General features: G+C 48.9%; 1 long non-coding RNA gene across 1 annotated transcript; it reads left to right on the forward strand.

Annotated features, from left to right (window-relative positions):
• Positions 1–13,565: 13,565 nt before the first annotated feature.
• Positions 13,566–17,554, forward strand: LOC102493763 (uncharacterized). The gene is made up of 4 exons (XR_336608.2): positions 13,566–13,644; positions 14,851–15,034; positions 15,671–15,750; positions 17,394–17,554. It is a non-coding gene; the product is annotated as an uncharacterized LOC102493763 (long non-coding RNA).
• Positions 17,555–19,836: the final 2,282 nt, after the last annotated feature.

Consider the following 19,836-nt stretch of genomic DNA (forward strand, 5'->3'; position numbering starts at 1 on the left):
AGGTGGGGCCGGAGAGTCTCTGCCGGGAGTAGAGGGGCTGCATCGCCCGGATCTCATTTGTCTGGCCTCGGGTGCTGGGGCACCTCGGCGTGCTGAATCTGGGGTAGAGAAAATCCAGAAGAAGGTGTGGCTTCACTTGGATTTGCAGTGGGCCCTCCTGAGCTGGCGGGAGACCGTGTCCCAAGGCTCAGCTCGACTCTGGGTCCTGCCTGCACAGTTCGGGACTGGTGTCAGGTCTTGGGGGCCCCTTTCTCTCACCTGATACCTTCTGTCACTTCACCTCTGGTGACACTCACTGTCACAGGGAGGGTGAGGTCAAAGAATTAGACCTAGGCCAGTAGGACAGCCAGGGCTCCTTCCCACTGGCCGGACCCCTCCTTCCTGTGCAACTGGGTCATTCCTCCTCCTGGTGGGAACCTTCCAGAGTGGGAGGGCTGCTTCAGATCCTCCCTCAGAAAAGTGCCCTCATCTGCCAATTCTGCATTCCCTCTGGGGCTCCTAGACACGCCAATGACTCTAGGGGGACCAGTTCCCAGCCTGGAAGGGCTGCTGGTCTGGGCCAGCTCATCCTCTCATAGCCTTGCTGAGGCCTACAGTGGGGTGGGCTCAGGTACCCCCAGAGCTGCATGCCCTGAGCTGCCTGGCTCTGGTGGCCCTACTGGGAAAGGCTAGGGGTGTTAACCATGCGGAGAGCCATTTACTAGTTTTCACCAAGAAAGAGCTGCAGGGCGGTGGCAGGGGTGTCCCCAGGTGTGAATACAACTGTGGAGTGTACCTGACTCCCTGGAGGTAAGTCCCAGGGGAGGCAGTGTAAAAGTTGCTGGGAGACTGAATGGAAGGTGCACTGACATGAAGGTTGGACAGCCTATTGGTTCATCTCAAGGTGACCTGATGCTTCTGAGAGCCTCAGAGGATCTGCCTCCTTTGCATGATGCAGCTGTGATCCCCCCACCAGCCCGAGATGCGTTAATACCTGCAGGCACTTTGTTCTTTGCACAGGGTTCTGCGTCAGCTGTAAGCTGATTGCATAGCTTCGCCTGCAGAGGGCAGTCTTATCCCAAGTTCTTAAGCACTCCGGGCATAGAACCTCTCCCTACCTAACTGGTGAGGTGGGACTGCCCTGGTTCAGTCATTCCCTCCCCTGGCTTCTCTTTCTCCCCCCTCAGGTGTGAGATCTCTCCTGGGCAGCTGCAGCAGGTCTGCCTTCTCCCATGCCTGCAGTAGGCTTAGGAGTAGGTCCCCTGTGCTGTGTCTCACAGAGCCAGTGGAACCAGCTCTAGCCAGGTGACTGTCCTTCCTAAGCACTGTTTACCCTTTAGGGAGCTGAAAAGCTTCTGACATAAAGAAGGCCAAGGAAAGGCCGTGTATGTGTGTGTGTGTGTGTGTGTGTGTGTGTGTGTGTTTAGGTGTGCACGCTCACGCGGAGCCCCTCTCTGCCAGCACCCCATTGTACTCTGTCTCAGTGGAGCATGTTGACTGGAATACTGGCTCTCTCCCTGTGAATTTCTTTTTATAGGGGCACATCGTTTTCATGGCACTTGCCGTAGTGCAATTAACTGCTTGGGTAAACATTTTACACATCCAGCATGTATTCTGAGTGCCTACTATGTGCTATTATGTAGGCCTGTGGCAAGCTCATGTCAGGCAGACTACAGCCATAGGCATAATAACCACGTGTGGGGAACCAGCAGTTAGCGTAATGGCTATGTCGCTGGGCTCCCACGTAGTCGACCGCGGTTCGTGTCCCGGACCCGGTGGCTTAAAACTCATGCCGGGCGCGTGTGCGTGCGTGCCCAAGATCCCGAGAGGAGAATGGAGGAGAAGGGATTGCGGCGTGACCATCCCCCCTGGGGGATGATTTCTCGCTTTCTGTCTCTATGTCTCTCTCTGTCTGTCTGGCGAGCGCACGTGCCCTACAGTGAAAATCTCTCCAAAAAAAAAATAATAATAATAACCACGTGTGTGTGTGGGGGATGCTTGTACAGGGCTTGGTCAGCATTTGCACACTTCAACCTTGATGTGAAGGAGATGGGAAGCCATTTATGGGTGTTTGAGCAGCAGGTGAACATTTGCTTTTTGCAAAGATCACACCGGCTCTTGTGTTGAGGATGGGCTGTGAGGGGTAACCGGACTCAATGGCAGCCACAGTAGTGATCCAGGTGGGAGAGAGATGCTTGGGCCAGGGGTAGCACTGCAGGTGGAGAGAAGTAGCCAGGTTCTGGATATCTTATTAAAAGTAGAGTAAACAAGAAGTCCTTTTTGGTTGTTTGTGAGGTGGGTGAGAAAGAGAGGACTCAAGAACCACCGTAAGGAGCTGGAAAGAGAATTGTCATTGACAGAGACTGGGAGGCTAGGGGAGGAGGGCTGAAAGGTCTTAACTACAGAAATACTATGTTTGGGGTATCTACTAGGAAAAACTAATGGAGGGGGCTGGGCTGGAGAGAGAACCGTGGGGGTGTCCGGATACAGGCGTGGGACACAGGAGAGCGCATCCGGAGAGTGAATACAGTTGAAGGGCTCTAAGCAGCCGCCCAGGGGCCTCCCAGACTACAGTTCCCATGATGCCCTTGTGCACGGCTCCATCCGCAGTGCCTGCTCAGACATTTCCTCTCTACCCCCCAGAACGTTAAACACAGAAACCCAATTTCTCTCCTCTTTCCATGCATGTAAAATGAATCGACATGATCTCTACCTTACAATGCTGCTGCCAGGAAAAGCAAAATGAAGTAATGCAAGGGAAAATGCCGTCCAAATTGTAGGCTCTCGGGATAGTTTTAAAATAGAGGTTGCATTCTCTCTCCCTATTCAGAACTCGAGTTTATTTGGACCCTACTGCCTGTATTACTTGACCATAGCTGTGCCGTTTCTTTTTTTCTTTTTTTCTTTTCTTTCTTTCTTTTCTTTTCTTTTTTTTTTTTGGAGAGGTTTTTGCTATAGGGCGCATGCACTCGCCAGAAAGACAGAGAGGGACAGAGACAGAAAGCAAGAAATCACCCCCCAGGGGGGATGGCCATGCTGCAAACCCTTCTCTTCCATTCTCCTCTCAGGATCTTGGGCACACACGGACACACACCCGGTGTGAGTTTAAGCCACCGCGATCAACTACGTGGGAGTCCAGCGACATAGCCATTACTCTAACTGCTGGTCCCACTGTGCGGTTTCTGACGCACGCAGGGCAAACACGTGGTTCTGTATAAATGACGACAGTGGTCTCAGCGAGGCGGGACGACTTCCCGAGATGCACATCAGATTGTCGTACCTGTCTGGGCGCATCGGTGTCAGGCACCCTGTTCATGACTGTGCTTGCGTTTTCTTGCAGCAACGCAGTGAGGTGGGTATTACTACCTCCAGCTACAAATGAGAGAACCAGTGCCTGGAGGGCGTGGTTGACTTAGCCAAGGTCCCAGAGTGAGTAGGTGGCAGAGCCTGAGTCATGAAGCATCCCTCCTCATCCTGAATCGAATGGATGTTCTTTCCCAGCCTTAAAGCTCCTGTTCTTCATTCCCCCACTAAACACCTGCCACAACCACGCCTCTCCCAGCCTTGCCTTACAGTGGCAAATTTGGGGGCCCGCAGGTGGCATGGTGGTTAAGGCACTGGATCTACATGACCAGCTCCACAGACTGAGTCCCAGATCCAGTGGCTTGAAAACCTCCAGTGTGTATGAATGGGTGCCCAAAATTCTGTGAGGAGAGTAGATCCTGGCGTGGCCATACCCACTGGGGGGCAGGGGGCATGGGAATGATTCCTCTCTTTTTCTCTCTCTCCCAAGCAAGTATACATGTTTTATGACAAAAAAAAAAAAACTTCAAAAAAAAAAAAAGTTAAATTTTCTCTTTCCCCATACTACTCCCCTAATGGCCCTGCTGTGGGATTCAGTCCCTCCTTGGGAACCCTCCGGAGCAAACTAGGTCAAAACTCCTACTTTCTAGAATGTCCTTTCCCTTTTTTCTGACCTGGTAAATGCCTATGTGTTTTTCCAAATCCAACTCCTACATCACCTCTTCTGTGAAGCCTTCCCTGACTGCTGCAGAGAGAATTCTGACTTACTTCGTGTAGTTAAGACACTGGACTTCCACATGGCTGACCGAGATTCAAGTCCTGGACCTGGTGGTTTGCTTTCTCACTTTCCCTCTCTGTCTCTCCCTGCTGAGCACATGTGCCCAATAGCAAAGTTTTGAAAAATGACAATAATAATAAATAAAATTCAAATAACTCTCTAAAAAATAATCACTGTCAAAGCAAATTTATGGCTATCAGATCCTCTTCTAGAGATGAAACCAGTTAAGAAAGGGGATGTGCCCAAAGTCACTCAGCTGAGTAAATAGTAGAGTGTGGAACCAGAGAGGTGAGAAGCCTCTGGACGTTTGGGGACGCCAGAAAAAGACAGGCTGCCCTTGCCAGCTTTTTTCTTCCGCCATGCAGGTGGTGGAACTCTCCTGCAGGGGGCGATAGAGGCCAAGGAAAGGCGACGCGTCCTGGTGGCACGGGTGTGAGAGGAGATGCAGCGCTCCCTGCAGGTGGGGGCAGGTGACTGGAAGACATCTAGCCGGTGACTATTTTACGTATCTCATTTGTAACTCAGAAACGGTTCAGACACTTAGTAAAGGCATTGGTCATAAAATTGACAGAAGAAAGGAGAAAGAATTTAAAAGGACAGGGCCAGTTGGTGACACAATGGTCAACACATTCTGCACGGCGAGCCCACAGGGGAAGGTTCTTGTCTCCAAGAACATCCAGAGACCTCCCTGAGTGTGCCAGGAGCGTTTACCCACAATCCTGGCCTGGCTCAAAGCTGGGGGGATTAGAACATCAGGACCCTGTTAAGGATGCTCTCTCTGTTTCTATCCCTGTCTCTCTCCCGCCTCATGGAGGAAGTAAGTAAGTGAACTTTAAAAGAGAGAGAGTAAAAACAGAGCTGGGGCCACCAGGTGGCACAGTGGTTAAGGCCCTGGACTCCCACATGGCCTACTGTGGTTTGAGTCCCAGAACCTGGCAGCTTGCTCTCTCACCTTCCCTCTCTCTCGTTCTGTCTCTCTGGTGAGTGCGCATGCCCTATAGCAAATAACAATAATAATAAACAACACATCTTTTAGAAAGAGCGTTGGGGCCAGCAGGAGGCGTGGTGGCTAAGATGCTGGACTCCCTCATGACTAACCACAGTTCAAGCTCAGACCCGGCAGCTTGAAAATCATGCCAGGCGCTTGTGCCTGCTTGCCCAAAAATCCTGAGAGGAGAATGGGGGAGAAGGGATTGTGGTGTGGCCATCCCCCTAGGGGTTGATTTCTCACTTTGCCTCTCTCTGTCAGATGAGCATGTGACCCTACAGCAAAAACCTTTTTAAAAAAAAGAGCGAGAACAAGTGACAAAATACCTTGTATTTGTCCACAAGCTGCTGAGTTAAACCGTAGTGAGGGATGTGGCAGTCTCGGCCATTGCCTCGTGGGGTCTGGAGAGGCTTCTGCTGATGTTCAAGTACAGAGAAACAAGGTCCTGTTCCAGGGCCCCAGGTGAGCCCCCAAGGGTGCTTATTCAGGGACTGATGACCACCCGCAGAGTCGGAGCGTCTGGCTTGTCGTGGGGCTCTGCCCCGGCTCTGTCCGTCTTTACTAATAACTCACACACAGACACACGGCAGAGGGAAAGTCGGCAGGTGTGCCAAGGAAGGGAAGCTCTGGGCACTTGCAGGGGGCGCCCATGGGGAACAACAGAACATTGTTCAGGGGTGGGCGAGTCTTCAAAAAGTTCATAGAAATGCATATTGGGGATAAATACTGTAAGAATTTTAATTTTTTTACAGCAAAATAGACTCATACTGTAGCTGCATTTTTCTGAGTTTTTTAAAGTCTCTCCATACACACAGTCAAGCAGCAGGGACCAGTGGGGAAATAGCAGTGTTATATTTGGAGGGGCCGGCAGGTGGCGTAGTCTCCCTCCGCTTCTGATCATATTTAGAAATATAGAGATAAATTAATAAAGTTAAATAGAACAATCCTTAAAAAAAAAATGACATTTTGAGTTCAAAATAGTTGGACTAGGATGGCCCAGAAATGAGGTGGCGCTGGCACCAGTGTGTGTGGAAACTAATGGGGCTGGGAGTTTATCATGACAACTCATGTTTGTGCATGGTATGCCAGGCGTTTTCTTTTTTTTTCCTAGTTAATTTATTATTCATTTATTTTAATATGACCAAAGTGAGAGAGAGAGAAAGTGAGAAAGCAAGCCACCAGGTCTGGGACTCAAAACATGGCCGGCCATGTGGGAGTGTCCAGTGCCTTAACCACCATGCCACCTGCTGGTCCCCAAAAGCAATTTTCATTTTCATGACCTCTTTACTACCCGTGGCACACCCAAGGCAGTAACGGAGAAACTGAGGGGGAATAGCTTGTCTAGTCCAGCCAGGCATTGACTGGGCTTGCTACGAGGCCGGCACAGCAGAGGCAGGCTTGGCAGATGACCGTGGGGTTAATGCCCTGAAGGTTCCTCCTCATCTCAACCTCTCCTTTCTCCCAGTAATTCGATATGAATGAATTTGATAGGTACCACGTAAATAGGGTTACCAGATTTGGCAAAACCAACCAACAGACCAAACACAAACGGGATGCTTAATTAGATTCAAATTTCAGAAAAACAATGAGATAGATTAAATATTAAAGTTCTTTGCCACTTCTGTTACTTGCTGTGGACTGTGAGCTGCTGGGGTCGGTAAAGATTTGCCAGATGGCTGGGCAAAAACTTACTCTAAAAGCTCTCGACTGGGTAGCTTTTGGAGAAATAATACCCCGAAACCGAAAGGTCATTGCTAACTTCCTGAGAACCTGAAATGAGACCCTCGCCTCCAGGTTGGCTGCCCTACCTGACAACCCGCCAGCTCTCCACGAGGCTTACTGCAAGGCCGCCATGGCCAAGGCAGGGTTGGCGTGACTGTGAGAAAGTTAATGCCATGAAGGTTCCTCTGCTGGAGGACGAATACACTGTCCAGGTGGACACTGAAGAAAAGACGACGTGAAAAGTTGTGTTGAGTTCAGGTCCTTCTCAAAGGCTAGGGCTGAAGAATATCAGGAACAGTTGGAGAAAACGAAGAACCTAACTCCAGCTGGCCAGATGATCACTGAGGATCTGAATGAAGTCTTCCCAGAAACCGTATTAGACAAGCAGTACCCTTACTGGCCTCACCAGCCAATAGAGAGTTTATACTTTTTTTTTTTTTTTTGGACAGGTTTTTGCTATAGGGCACATGCACTCACCAGAAAGACAGAGACAGAGAGATAGAAAGCGAGACATAACCTCCCAGGGGGGATGGCCATGCCGCAATCCCTTCTCCTCCATTCTCCTCTCGGGATCTTGGGCACGCACGCACACGTGCCCAGCGTGAGTTTAAGCCAACAGGTCTGGGACTTAAACTGTGGTTAACTACATGGGAGTCCAGTAACATAGCCATTACGCTAACTGCTGGTCCTGGGGCTTTCTGCCTCTCAGTCTCACCATGCCCCAACATGGGCCCTGTGCTCCCCTCCCATTGCCGCGTCACCAGCTAATGAAGGGCCTTCTCACCACGGCCATCTTTCTACCACAGGCCCGTCAGGACACAGGGACCTTTCGCTTTCCATGGTCCAAGGCTTCTCCTTTCTGTCCAGGGACACCGCTATGGTCACATCATTTTTTCTCTCCCAAAGGGAAGAGAGAGAGTGACTTTGGGAGGCCCTGTCATGTGCCGAGTCCTCTATGCCGATCTTTGCCCGTTTGCGGTCCCCTCTCTGCGACAGTGACTCACTCGAGGGCAGCACCCCTGTCGCCTACACCCGCATCCGCCGTATTGAGCCTTGGTGTAAACTGCACGCTCAGAGTGCTCGCACACCAGGTCCAGGGTGCAGAGCCGCGAACTCGGTGACTGCGGACTGGAAGCAAAACCCTCACCCAGAGTTTCCTCCGCCCCTGCACTTCCTTTCCGACCTCTGTCACCTCCCAGTTCTAGTTTCCAGCATTTTTCAGTCTAAGGCTTTAGTCCAAGTTTACATTTAGGTTTAAGTAATCTTTTTTTTTTAATAGAGCTAATTAGAGCTCGAGTTTAAAAAGATAGTTCTTTTTTTTTTTTTTTGCCTCAGGCCTGCTGGGCAGTTTTGTTTTACTGGAAAATTAGCGGTAGCACCTTAAAAGGCCCCCTCTGGTGCGTGTTGAACAGAGCCAGAGGTGGAGCTTTGGAAGGAATGCCATTTAAGCTTGGCAAAGCCTCACCTTTTGTTTCTAAGCAGGGAAAGTGCCAGAGGTAACGTGGGTGACTTGCACTCAGACCCCATCTGCCTTTGATGAGGAAAAGGTCAGAATCCTGGAATTACACAGACTAGGACTAAACTGGGAAGAGGAAGGAGCCAGCGCTGGCCAGGCGACCTTCAGCTTTGCTAACTCCAAGGATTTTAAAATGCCATCCCCTCTCATCCTTGCTCTGAGGCTGGGTTCTGGCTCAGACTCACCGCACTGATGGGGCTGCTGCTCTGGGACTGGTTTGCAGCCAGCGGTGTCTTCAAAGTGCCCCCTCTTCAAGACCTCCAACTCCAGAGTCCACAGTTGCCCCCAGAGTCCACGGGAGCTGCCCTGCCAGGCAGGGCCCTCAGGCAGCTCCATCTTCCCTTTTCTTTTTTCTTAATTTGCTGTAAGGTGTGTGAGCTCATGGGAGGCAGACATGGGGGGAGGGAGTGTGAAAGCACACCCCACTAGGGATTTGGGGCATGCATGCACACGCGCATGCTTTTCAAATCACCAGTTCAGGATTTGAACCACACAGTCGACCATGTGGGGTCCAGCCACTTTAACCACCATGCCACAGGGTGGCCCAACTCACTTTTTCTCTATGGGGAAAGTGTCAGGACAAATGCATGCCTCTATTTTACTCCATTTGGCTTCATGCATTTTCCTGTGGAAAGAAATGCTGTTTTTGTTTGTTTCAATTTGGATTAAATGGAATTAGGAGAGCTTTACTATTCCCCAATTTCAAAGAGACTCTTCCAGGCTCCTTAGGACCGCTGAGCAATGTTTCCTAAATGGAAATCACCGCCAGAGAGAAGAGGAGACCGGGATGCATCGGTGAATTTTATGGTTTTTTTCTTAAGCAGTGCAGCTTTAGTGCCTTGGAGCAGAGGTGCGGGGTGCCAGGCACTGTGCTAGGAGGTGAGGATGCAGAAATGAATGAACCACGGCCTCCGGCTCGCCCCACCCAACAGGAGCTGCAGTGGGCGCCTGGGCCCGGGAGTAAGCAGGGTGTGCAGCGGTCAGGGGTGCCAGCTGGAGTCGGCCGCCTGCTGCCCCTTCAGGGCTGTGTGGCCTTGGACAAGTGACTCCTCTTTCCTGTGCCTTGTTTTGTACGCTAAATGGGGTTTATTATAAAGCGACCGTTTAGGGTCCTGTGAGGATCTGGGAGTTAAAGCATGCGTGGCAGAGCTTGCTGGGTGTCGATGCCTGTGGGTGAGAAGGTGTGAGGAAGTGTGTGGGTGCACAGAGGAAGGTGCAACTGACTGCTGGGATGAGGCAGGGGAGGCTTCAAAGAGGAGGTGACATTTGATTTGTACCCTGAGAGATAAGTAGGAGTTCAGGAGACAAGGTGGTGTGAGGGAACCCAGGCAGAAGGGAACATGGTCCAAGGCTCATTATTATTCATTTTAATTGCCAGAGGGCTGTGCTCTCAGCAGAGAGAGACTGAGAAAGCATTCCTCACTAGGTGTGGTCACACCACAATCCCTTCTCCTCCATTTCTCCGTCCTGTCAGGATTTAAGGCATGCATGCACATTATGTTTTTCAAACTGCTGGAGTCAGGATTTGAACCACAGTGGGCCATGTGGAATTAGGCTTCCTTAACCACCATGGGGCCTGCCCCTTAGCCTACGCTCTTATTCTTGACTCTGTGCTTTGTTTTCTCACTGTGCTTAAGGGTGCTGCCTTAGAACAATGCTCTCCATTTGCCTACTTAGATGGGATTATATATCAATTATACTTTCAAAAAATATATTTAATATTATTTTTAAAATTTGCTACAGGGCATGTACGTTCACCAGAGAGAGACAGAGAGAGAGAAAGGAAAAATGAGAAAGCAAGCCTCTAGGTACAGGACTTGAACCCCAGTTGGCCTTCTGGGGGTCAAGTGCCTTAACCACCATGCCACCTGCTGGCCCTGTATTATTTACTTTCAGTGTAGCAGTTACGTCATTGGACTCCCACATGGCCAACAGCGGTTCAAGTCCCGGACCTATGTCCTGAAAATCACACCAGGCGCGTGTTCCTGCTTGCCTAAGATCCCAGGAGGACAACGAAGGAGAAGGGGTTGGAGTGGGGCCATCCCCTCAAGGGATGGTGATCTCTCACTTTTTCTCTCGGTGTCTCTCTGGCCAGCACATGCATCTAAGACAAAAACCTCTAAAAACAAACAAACAAACAAACAAAAAACTACTTACTTTTAAAGAAATAAAGGAACCTAGTAAAGTGGCCTGACTCAGGCTTTGAGCGAATAAACACCCTTTAGGCTGGGGTGTATTTTAGACAAGTGGGTAGGAAACTTCTGGGCTAAAGCTCTATGGCTCAAGCCGGGAAGCCTGACTGGTTTAAAAATCACCATGGCAACTTAGTTAGCATTTCTCTGGAGTCTGCTGGGTGGGGCTGGGTGATACCTAACACCACTGGGTCACTTGGCTTTGAGCAAGGGCTTTGGTCCCCTAGGAGGTCAGTCAGACCAGCCTGTGCAGCCCCAGGCCCTGGAGGAGAGCCTAGGCACCTTCCGACTGGCAGCTCAAGCCGCAACTAGGCCCCTCCCGACGGGCAGCAAAAGCCGCAACCTGGCCTGTGTGCTTTCTTTGAGACTGGAGTTGAAAGGCAGTCTGGGGCCTTCCCTGAACGCCATAAAACAGGCATCATGTTCTCAGAATGATCTTGCACGGAGCTGGGGCTCAAAGCACTAGTCTTTCTGAAGAAATCTCTTTCTGCCTGTTCGGTCTCAGCGCTCTCACAGCCAGGAGTGGGCTTGAGGTGAGGGTCACGTTGCAGGTTTCCGATCGCGCTTCTGCACGTCCCAGCTACAACCCCGTTCTTTTACTTTGGCGTAGGGGAACACTTTGCTCTCTCCTGAGTCTTGGGGGTGTGGCCAAAGCTGAGTAGAAAGGGTTCCATTTATAGAACCTTGTACATGGAAGATGCTCCATGGAAGAAGTCGGTTAGAATCTGCCGCACTTCAGACAAGAAGGGGCACGTGCCTCTTGGGAAAGTTGGGTGAGGACGGCTCTGAGCAGCAGGAGGCAGCGTCGCAGCCTCAGGAAGCTGAGAGGGTTGACTTGCTCCTTCGCTGCCTCGGCTTCAGCCTGGAGTTGGAGCAAGGGACTTCGGAAGCTCTTAAACTTGCCCCATCCCTTCTGAGTTCTAACCCCTCACTCCCTGTACCCCATCTGGGGCCTTCTCCAGGGACCTCTCCCTGCCCCAGCTTAGAGGGGTTGCTTGTCTCGCATTTACTCCTTAGAGTAATCCCTTAGATGCATCCTCCAGCCCAGAGCCCAGGCCCCGGGGTGGGGGTGGGGGCTCAGTGCTGCCACAGCCTGGTCAGACTGAGTAATCACACTTGTCTTCAAAGCCACACAGAAGCGTCTTGCTTCAAGCAAGTGCTAAGAGTCCTCTCTTGCTCCGAAGCCCCATGCTAGGTCTCCCCCTCACTGCATCCTCGGTCTGGGTGCAGAATGTTCCCACCTTGTCACACCAAGGTCAGCCCTGGACAGATTCACCCAGGACATGCAGTTAGGCTGAGTGCTTGTGATCGCGACGAGGGGTGTCCCAGGCATCGAGAAGGCGTGTGAATTGGCACGAGCTTTCTGGGAAGCAGTTGGGAAATGTGTACAAGAGCAGTCAGTGTGTCTGCCTGTTGATGGAGGAATTCCGTCTCAGCCGTTTCCACCGCAGACGCAGTTTCTAATGGCATCTGTAATGAGCAGTTGATTTTCACCACGGGGAATTCATCTTTGATGCCGCTTTCTCCGGATTCCATTTGATTTGCTACATTAATAACTTCACGAAACGTCTTCAGTTTCCAGTGATGGGGAAGCATTGGGAGCGTGTGCGCAAAGATAAGAACGGCTGCTCCCAAACACACAGTTCTCCCCAAGACCAGTGTGCTGCTGAGTGCATAAAAGCATGTGTGTACCAGGGCCAGCAGGTGGTGTAGTGCAGTGATTAAGACCCTGGGCTCCCATATGGCTGACCATGGTTCAAGTCCTACACCTGGCAGCTTAAAAATCACTCCAGGTGCATGTGTGTGTGCCCAAAATCCCAAGAGGAGAATAGAAGAGAAGGGACTGTGGCATACCTAACCCCCAGGGGGTGATTTCTCAATTTCCCTCTCCCTATCTTCCTGTCTGTCTCTTGAGAGTGCACACACCCGACGGCCAAAACTTTCAAAGCAAAATAAAAACTTGTGTGGGGAGCTTGTAAAAAGGGACATTGTAGGACTCCCTTAACTTCCATTTTGATCCAGCAAGTCACAACAGTTTCCAGGAATGTTTATTTTTTAAGATTTATTTATTTATTTATTTATTTATTTATTTATTTATTTATTTTTGGAGAGATTTTCACTGTAGGGCGCGTGCGCTCGCCAGACAGACAGAGACAGAGAGATAGAAAGCGAGAAATCACCACCCAGGGGGGATGGCCACGCCGCAATCCCTTCTCCTCCATTCTCCTCTCAGGATCTTGGGCACGCATGCACACGTGCCCGGCGTGAGTTTTAAGCCACCGAGTCCGGAACTTGAACTGCGGTCGACTACATGGGAGTCCAGCGACATAGCCATTACGCTAATTGCTGGTTCCCACGAGTTATTTATTTTATTTTATTTTTGTTTATTATTTTTAAAATTTGATGAGAGAGAGATAGAGAGAGAGAGAGAGCCAGCCAGCCTCTCAGGTTTGGGACTTAAACTGTGGTCAGCAATGTGGGAGTCCAGTCCCTTAAACACCACATCATGGCAGCCTAGCCTAAGGCAGACACTATGGAGTAGGGGTTCCTGGCCCCCAGGAATGTCCTTTTTTTTGCTATAGGGTATGTACGCTTGTCAGAAAGACAGAGAGAGACAGAGAGACAGAAACCAAGAAATCACCCCCCAGAGGGGAAGGTCACGCCGCAATCCCTTCTCCTCCATTCTCCTCTTGGGATCTTGGGCATGCACGCACATGTGCCTGGTGTGAGTTTAAGCCACCAGGTCCAGTACTTGAACCGCGCTCGACTACATGGGTGTTCAGCGACATAGCCATTGCGCCAACTGCTGGTCCCCAGGAATGTTTTTTTTTTAACAAGCTTTCCTGTAGTTGTAGATGCTTAGAGAGAAGTCTGATAATCACATGGAAACTGTAATCTCCCATTTCGAATTTCCCCAGAACTTATTTTCATGGAATATTGTACATTGCACAGAACTCAAACATTCAAAAAATATATGAAATATCAGACACATTCTTACAGAACTCAGGAGAAGTTAGTAATAGTGAAGTTGAGATTTGAATTTATTCTAGGATCTACCTTCCTTTTCTTCTTTTACTTCCAGAGAGATCCTGAGGGGGCCTTGCCACACTGTGACTGCCCACCCCTCCCCACGCACACCTGGATTTCTAGCCCACCAGGATCGTAGGTGAGCTGTGTATTCAGGCCCACCTGGGATCTGAACTCTGGGCCTTCCCACTTGGATCCAGCGTCATGCCACAGCATCCGTCCACCTGCACAGGATCTGGTCCCCGAGCCCCTCCCCATAGAGTCTGTCTTAGCCTAGGCTGCCCTGGAAGCAAAGCCCAGGGCTACGATGTGCTTGGGACGGGGGAGTAGAAAACGAAAGGAGAGAAGTGCGATCCCACCGCACCTTCCGGGGCTCAGAGCTGGTTCAGGGCATGAGAGGAGGAAGCGTTGGCTTTGGGTGAAATGGTGCTCACGCCCAGCACCTCTGGTCGGGCGTGCTTCGTGGAAAGGCAGCTCCCCGGCATCTGCCATGGCACCAGGAGCCCCAGGGCAGGAGCCAGAAGCAAGCAGTTCAAGGCCACGAGGACTGTCTGGAACTGGCCACAGCACCCCTGCAGATAGACATGCTGCCAGGGGATCGTGAGGTGGCATTCAGGAGGCATGCGCTCAGCCAGAGGGTGTCACAAAGCCCTGTCACAGAGGAGTTGTGCTGAATTCCCTGCAAAGGTGAAGGGCTTTTGTGTGTGCATATTTGGAAGGGATATAAGAGGGAGGGTGAGGAATTCTTGCTCCAAATTCCTTTTAAAGAATTTCATGCGAAGGTCAGCCGGTGGTGTGGTGGTTTAGGTGGCTCCCACATGGCCTACGGCGTGGGACCTGCTAACTTGAGAAGCACATCAGGTACCTGTGTGTGCGGGTCTAACATCCTGGGCAGAGACTAGAGGAGGGAACTGTGGCCTGGCCATCCATGACCCCTGCGGGTGCTTCCTCACTTTCTCGTTCTCTGTTTGGTGAGCGCACATGCCCTGTAGCAAATTTAAAAAAGAAGTTTTATGCAAAGGCTCACCAGGGGTCTGGAACACATGATGTATCTGAGCTCGTGGGAGCAGAGGTGTTTTCTGAGAACGACTTTCTTGATCCACGAAGCCCAGGTGAGAGAGACATGCATCAGGAACTATGGTTTTTCCTTGTAACTCTTACCAGGCAGTGAAATGCGACACCGTTCTTAAGTTTTCTGAGATTTCTGGTCAGGCTCTGCTCTGGGTCCTCTGGGTCCTCATGCCATGATCCATCCCCTGCTGGCCCAGATCACAGGCATGCACGCATGCCCAGTGTGCGCTGGAGGACTTTTTGTTATTTTTTATTATTATCTTTTCCATACGAGGCCCTGATCAAGGCCTTCCTGCTGCCGTCCACCCCCAGTCTCAGCTGGCCCAGCTCTCACGGACACCAGGATGCTCACGGAGGAGCCGAGACAACCCCCCACCACCACCTCAGCCCCTTTCCATGTCACCAATATTGTGCCATGACCTGGCCCCAGCGGGGACTTCCAATCTGCAAATTCACAGGTACAATTTTATCTATTGCTGTGTGAACATCCTCCTCAGGGACCATCCTTTAAACCATCATTTGTCGATCGTAGTGAGGAAATCGTGGACTATAGACACTAAGTGACTTCCAAGTTTGCGAAGCTAATAGAAGACGAAAGCAGGGCCTTTGAATCCAGGTCCTGACCCCATGCTTAATGCCCTTGTCTCTAGTCTAGCTACTGTTTTGGTTAACAAGAGATACTGCATGTGTCTGTTGCAAAGATCACAACTGATGTTTTATACTTGGGCTGGAGGGCACGTTTGCTCGCAGGAGACAGGAAGGGAGAGAGAGAAACCTAGAAAGCACCACCTGCAGGGCACGGGGCATCTTAATCCCGGCTCCTCCATTACAAACGCAGACATGCCTGCCGTGTCTCTCAGCTGCGGGTCTGGGACTCGCACGTCGCTGTTGGCCATGTAAGATCCAGCTGCCTTAACCACCAGGCCATGGGCTGGCCTTCACGATTGACATTTTAAAAAGTGACAATAAAAATACGCTTTGCATAATTTTTACTAATGCAATATTAAATGATGATAAGAAATGTTGCAAGAATACTGCAGGGCACAAAAAAAAATATAGGGGAAAAAATGACTGACAATTCTGGTATCTTTCAGAATGCATGTTATAATCATTGAACGGAAACAAACCTTGGAGCAAGAATGTGACACCAATATAAATCAAAGCAAATGATCAGGTTAGTTTTGTCAATTTTATTGAAAGAATAAAATTACTACTAATAACAATGAAATAAATTTTTGCAGTATAAATGTGCTGCAGTTTAACAAAGCCTATTGTTTTGTTGAATTTAATACAATTAACTAATTCTCCTTAAAAATCAATGGAACTGTATTTCAAAAAGAAATACTATGTAGATGGATGATTTTTGAAGGGCTTATACTGTATTCAGTCTCTGCTATTTTATTAATACTATGTATGGTCAATATTTCAGCTGTAATTGAGACACTTTCTTGTTATTTCAGTTTCCTAGAATATTAGAAAAACTCTGCTTTTAAGGCTGGAGGAAAGAACCCTACCTTTTAAGGTAGAATGAATTCCTCCAAATTGAAAATGAAGAAAATGAACTAAATAATACATGGCTATGAGACCCCAAAGACTTGCAGGTGCAACGCGATGCTGAAATGACTCTGGAAAAGCAGCGCTGTTCAGATATTCCTCCCCCACATGCCCCACCCCAAAAAAGAGCAAAAAATTTCAATTGAAAGAGAGCTCCACTTATCATTAAGAAAAATCACAGAGGCAAGATAGATTAAATATCCCCCTTTAACTTTAAAGCAACTGGCCTGCTTTCAATAGCATTTTATCCAGAATAGAGTACGGACTATCACGCTGGAAACTTCTCTCAACTGGATTTAAGATGCATTCAAACTTGCACCAGCCTAAGAGGGAAAGCAATGACTTTAGGGTAGAGCAGAGGAGGAGAATAAGTAAAAGGCAGCAGAAATCAAGTCGTAGAATATTCTTATGTATCTATATGGACAGTACTGAAGGTTTTGATGTCAGGGGTCAAAGAACTAGAAGGCCAAGGCAGTGAAACAAAACAAGACAAACAAACAAAAAAACACCTGAATGAGGAAATGAGTGAAAGTGTCTCCAGAGACCACGAAAAGATTTTCTTCCTTCTTCTCAAAACGAGTGGTCATTTCTTCCTGAGATGCCTCTTCATCTTCCCTCTCTTCTTGAAGCCTTTTCATCCTTTCCATTAAGGCCTCTAGCTCACTTAGAGAGTCCACAATCTGGAACCAGGTACGAGAGCGTTGGGTGTTACTAGCATTAGACTTCGTTACAATAAACGTCCCCATCTCCTAATGTCCTGTCATCACCATCTTATGTACAGTCGCAGGTGCATGGTTACTCATTTCCTAAGGGAGCTTTTCACTAACTTCAAAGAGATTCATATGACAAATTCAACATTTTCAGAAGTACGTTTTTGTTTTCATTTTGAAAGTTGTAAATGTGTGTGTGCGTGTGAGCGCGTGTGTGTGTTAAAAGCCTACAGTTCTAGCATTTGGTATGTACCGTGTTATAAAGGATGGTGGAAGAGAGCACATTGACTCAAGGAAACAAAGCTGCACGCAGACAGGAGCAATGTCCAGTGTTACATAACACCATAAGGAGACGGTGGCTTACAGCCTAATCACAGAACCTTACCAGTGTTGAGAGGGTGGGTATGTTAACCCCCGGCTTACTCACTGGATTTGTATTCACATCCTGAAAACTCACATTGTAACAAGCATTATATGAATAGAAATGACTCATTAAAATGGTAGGTTTTAAAAAACGAGTCAGCCTCAACTGTCCTACTTTCTGCTCTCACAGGGAATATGTTCCATCGGTCGTCCTGGCACCTCGTGCAGATATACATCACCCTGGAAGCTGCTGAGCACTGGGTCACTGAATAACTATGGCTGCTGCAGCGCATCGTTTAGTCTGTATGGCTTATGAATATCCATTGCCTTTAAAGCATTTTCAAGGCAAATCAGAAGGTCAGGTACCAGTTAAATTTTTACAAAAAAATAGGCAAGGGAACCAGCAGTTAGCGTAATGGCTATGTCGCTGGATTCCCATGTAGTCGACCGCGGTTCGTGTCCCGGACCCGGTGGCTTAAAACTCACGCCGGGCACGTGTGCGTGCGTGCCCAAGATCCCGAGAGGAGAATGGAGGAGAAGGGATTGCGGCGTGACCATCCCCCCTGGGGGGTGATTTCTCGCTTTCTGTCTCTATGTCTCTGTCTGTCTGGCGAGCGCACGCGCCCTACAGTGAAAATCTCTCAAAAAAAAAAAATAGGCAAAAATATTTTAAGTATATAATAATCTGATCTAATTAGAGAATCAGTTCTCTTTAGTTTGTGTGTGTGTGTTTGTATTTTAGAGAGATTTTTGCTATAGGGTGTGTGTGTTCATTGGAGTCAGACAGATAGACAGCCAAAAAGTCACCCCCTGCGGGGATGGCCACACTGCAGTCCCGTTGCCTCATTCTCCTCTCGGGGTTTTGGGCATGCACTCATACGTGCCCAACCTCAAGCTGTTGGGTCCAGGACTCAAACCATGAAATTAGGTGGGACTCCAGTGACATAACCATTACACTATCTCTGGCCCCTCTCTAAATATTTTTTCTTTTCTTTTTTTTTTTTAAGAGTTTTTTTGCTATAGGGCACGTGCGCTCGCCAGACAGACAGAGAGAGACATAGAGACAGAAAGCGAGAAATCACCCCCCAGAGGGGATGGCCACGCCACAATCCCTTCTCCTCCGTTCTTCTCTCGGTATCTTGGGCACGCACGCACACGTGCCTGGCGTGAGTTTTAAGCCACCAGGTCTGGGACGCGAACCGCAGTTGACTACGTGGGAGTCCAGTGACATAGCCATTATGCTAACTGCTGGTCCCTAGATATTTTTAACATCAGGAAGCTCGAAGAAAAAATGGTAAGAAAAAAATGAGTAAAGAACAGTAACCCCAACGTCACCGCCCGTGAGGGACGTGTTTTCTATGTTGTTGTCAATAGCGAGGTCACAGACGCAGAAATTGCTGACGGCTCTGAGCCTGAACCCATTGGAGATGTCTGGGTCTCTCTCTGGGTTGATGCCACTACCGAAAACGAAGCTTGCCAAGGCATGATAATGCGCCAGCAGGACCACGGCGTGCACCAGTTCAGGCAGAGACCAATTATTTTCTCCAGTTTTGACAAGTTTCTGAAATGAGAAAGCAAACGGGAGTAAAAACAAAAATCACAGAAGGTAACAAAACAACTTTAAAAAGCATGGGAAAATCTACCAAGTTTCACACACCCGCCTACAGTAATAAAACTCTCTTTAAAAGTCTCATATTGGGGCCGGCAAGTGGCATGGTAGTTAAAGGCGTTGGACTCCCACATGGCTGACCACGGTTCAAGTCTCAGACCTGGTGGCTTGCTTTCTCACTTCCTCTTTCTCTCTCTCTCTGTCTCTCTCTGATCAAACTGGAAAATAATAATGATGATAATAATAAAATTAAATAAAATAATTCTAAAAAGAAAAGTCTCATATATTAAAGGAGTGGCCTTGGTCAAACACATTACATTAAAGCTACTAAGCCTTACTGTGTGTTGTGGCTGCTTCTAAAGCCCTAGTGAAATACCAATTACTCTGCTTCCAATGCACCTTTACATCTTCTGTGATTTTTTCTCTCTCTCTCTCTTTTTTTTTTTTTTTTTGAGAGCTTTTTTCTATAGGGTGCATGTGCTCACCAGAAGACAGACAGACAGAGAGATAGAAAGCGAGAAATAACCCCCCAGGGGGGACGGCCACGCTGCAATCCCTTCTCCTCTGGGGATCTTGGGCACGCACGCACACGCACCAGCATGAGTTTAAGCCACTGTGTCCAGGACTCAATGAACCGTTGTCAACTACATGGGAGTCCAGTGACATAGCCATTACACCAACTGCTGGTCCCGATCTTCTGTGATTTTTAATGAGATACTTCAGAGAATCAGAGAGCACTGAGACTTGAAGGGACTTAAAGGTTATCTAGGAAAATAATTCAGTCTGAAGATTTTTTAAAACACTGTCCCACAGAATTCTAAAATTCCAATTCAGCAAGTCAACTTCTAGTTACCCTTTACATACGTTCTGATGGAGAAAGACCTCCAGTAGCGGACAGAAACGGCAGAATGCCGCACCCCACATTAAATGAGAGCTGTGCGGGACTGGCTGTGAACGTGAGAGGAGAGCCAACACTCAGCTCTGATTCCTCACCTCACATTCATTCCTCCTTTCTCTATCCACT

Source organism: Tupaia chinensis, unplaced genomic scaffold, assembly GCF_000334495.1.
Source record: "Tupaia chinensis unplaced genomic scaffold, TupChi_1.0 Scaffold140218_1, whole genome shotgun sequence".
Classification (NCBI taxonomy): domain Eukaryota; kingdom Metazoa; phylum Chordata; class Mammalia; order Scandentia; family Tupaiidae; genus Tupaia; species Tupaia belangeri.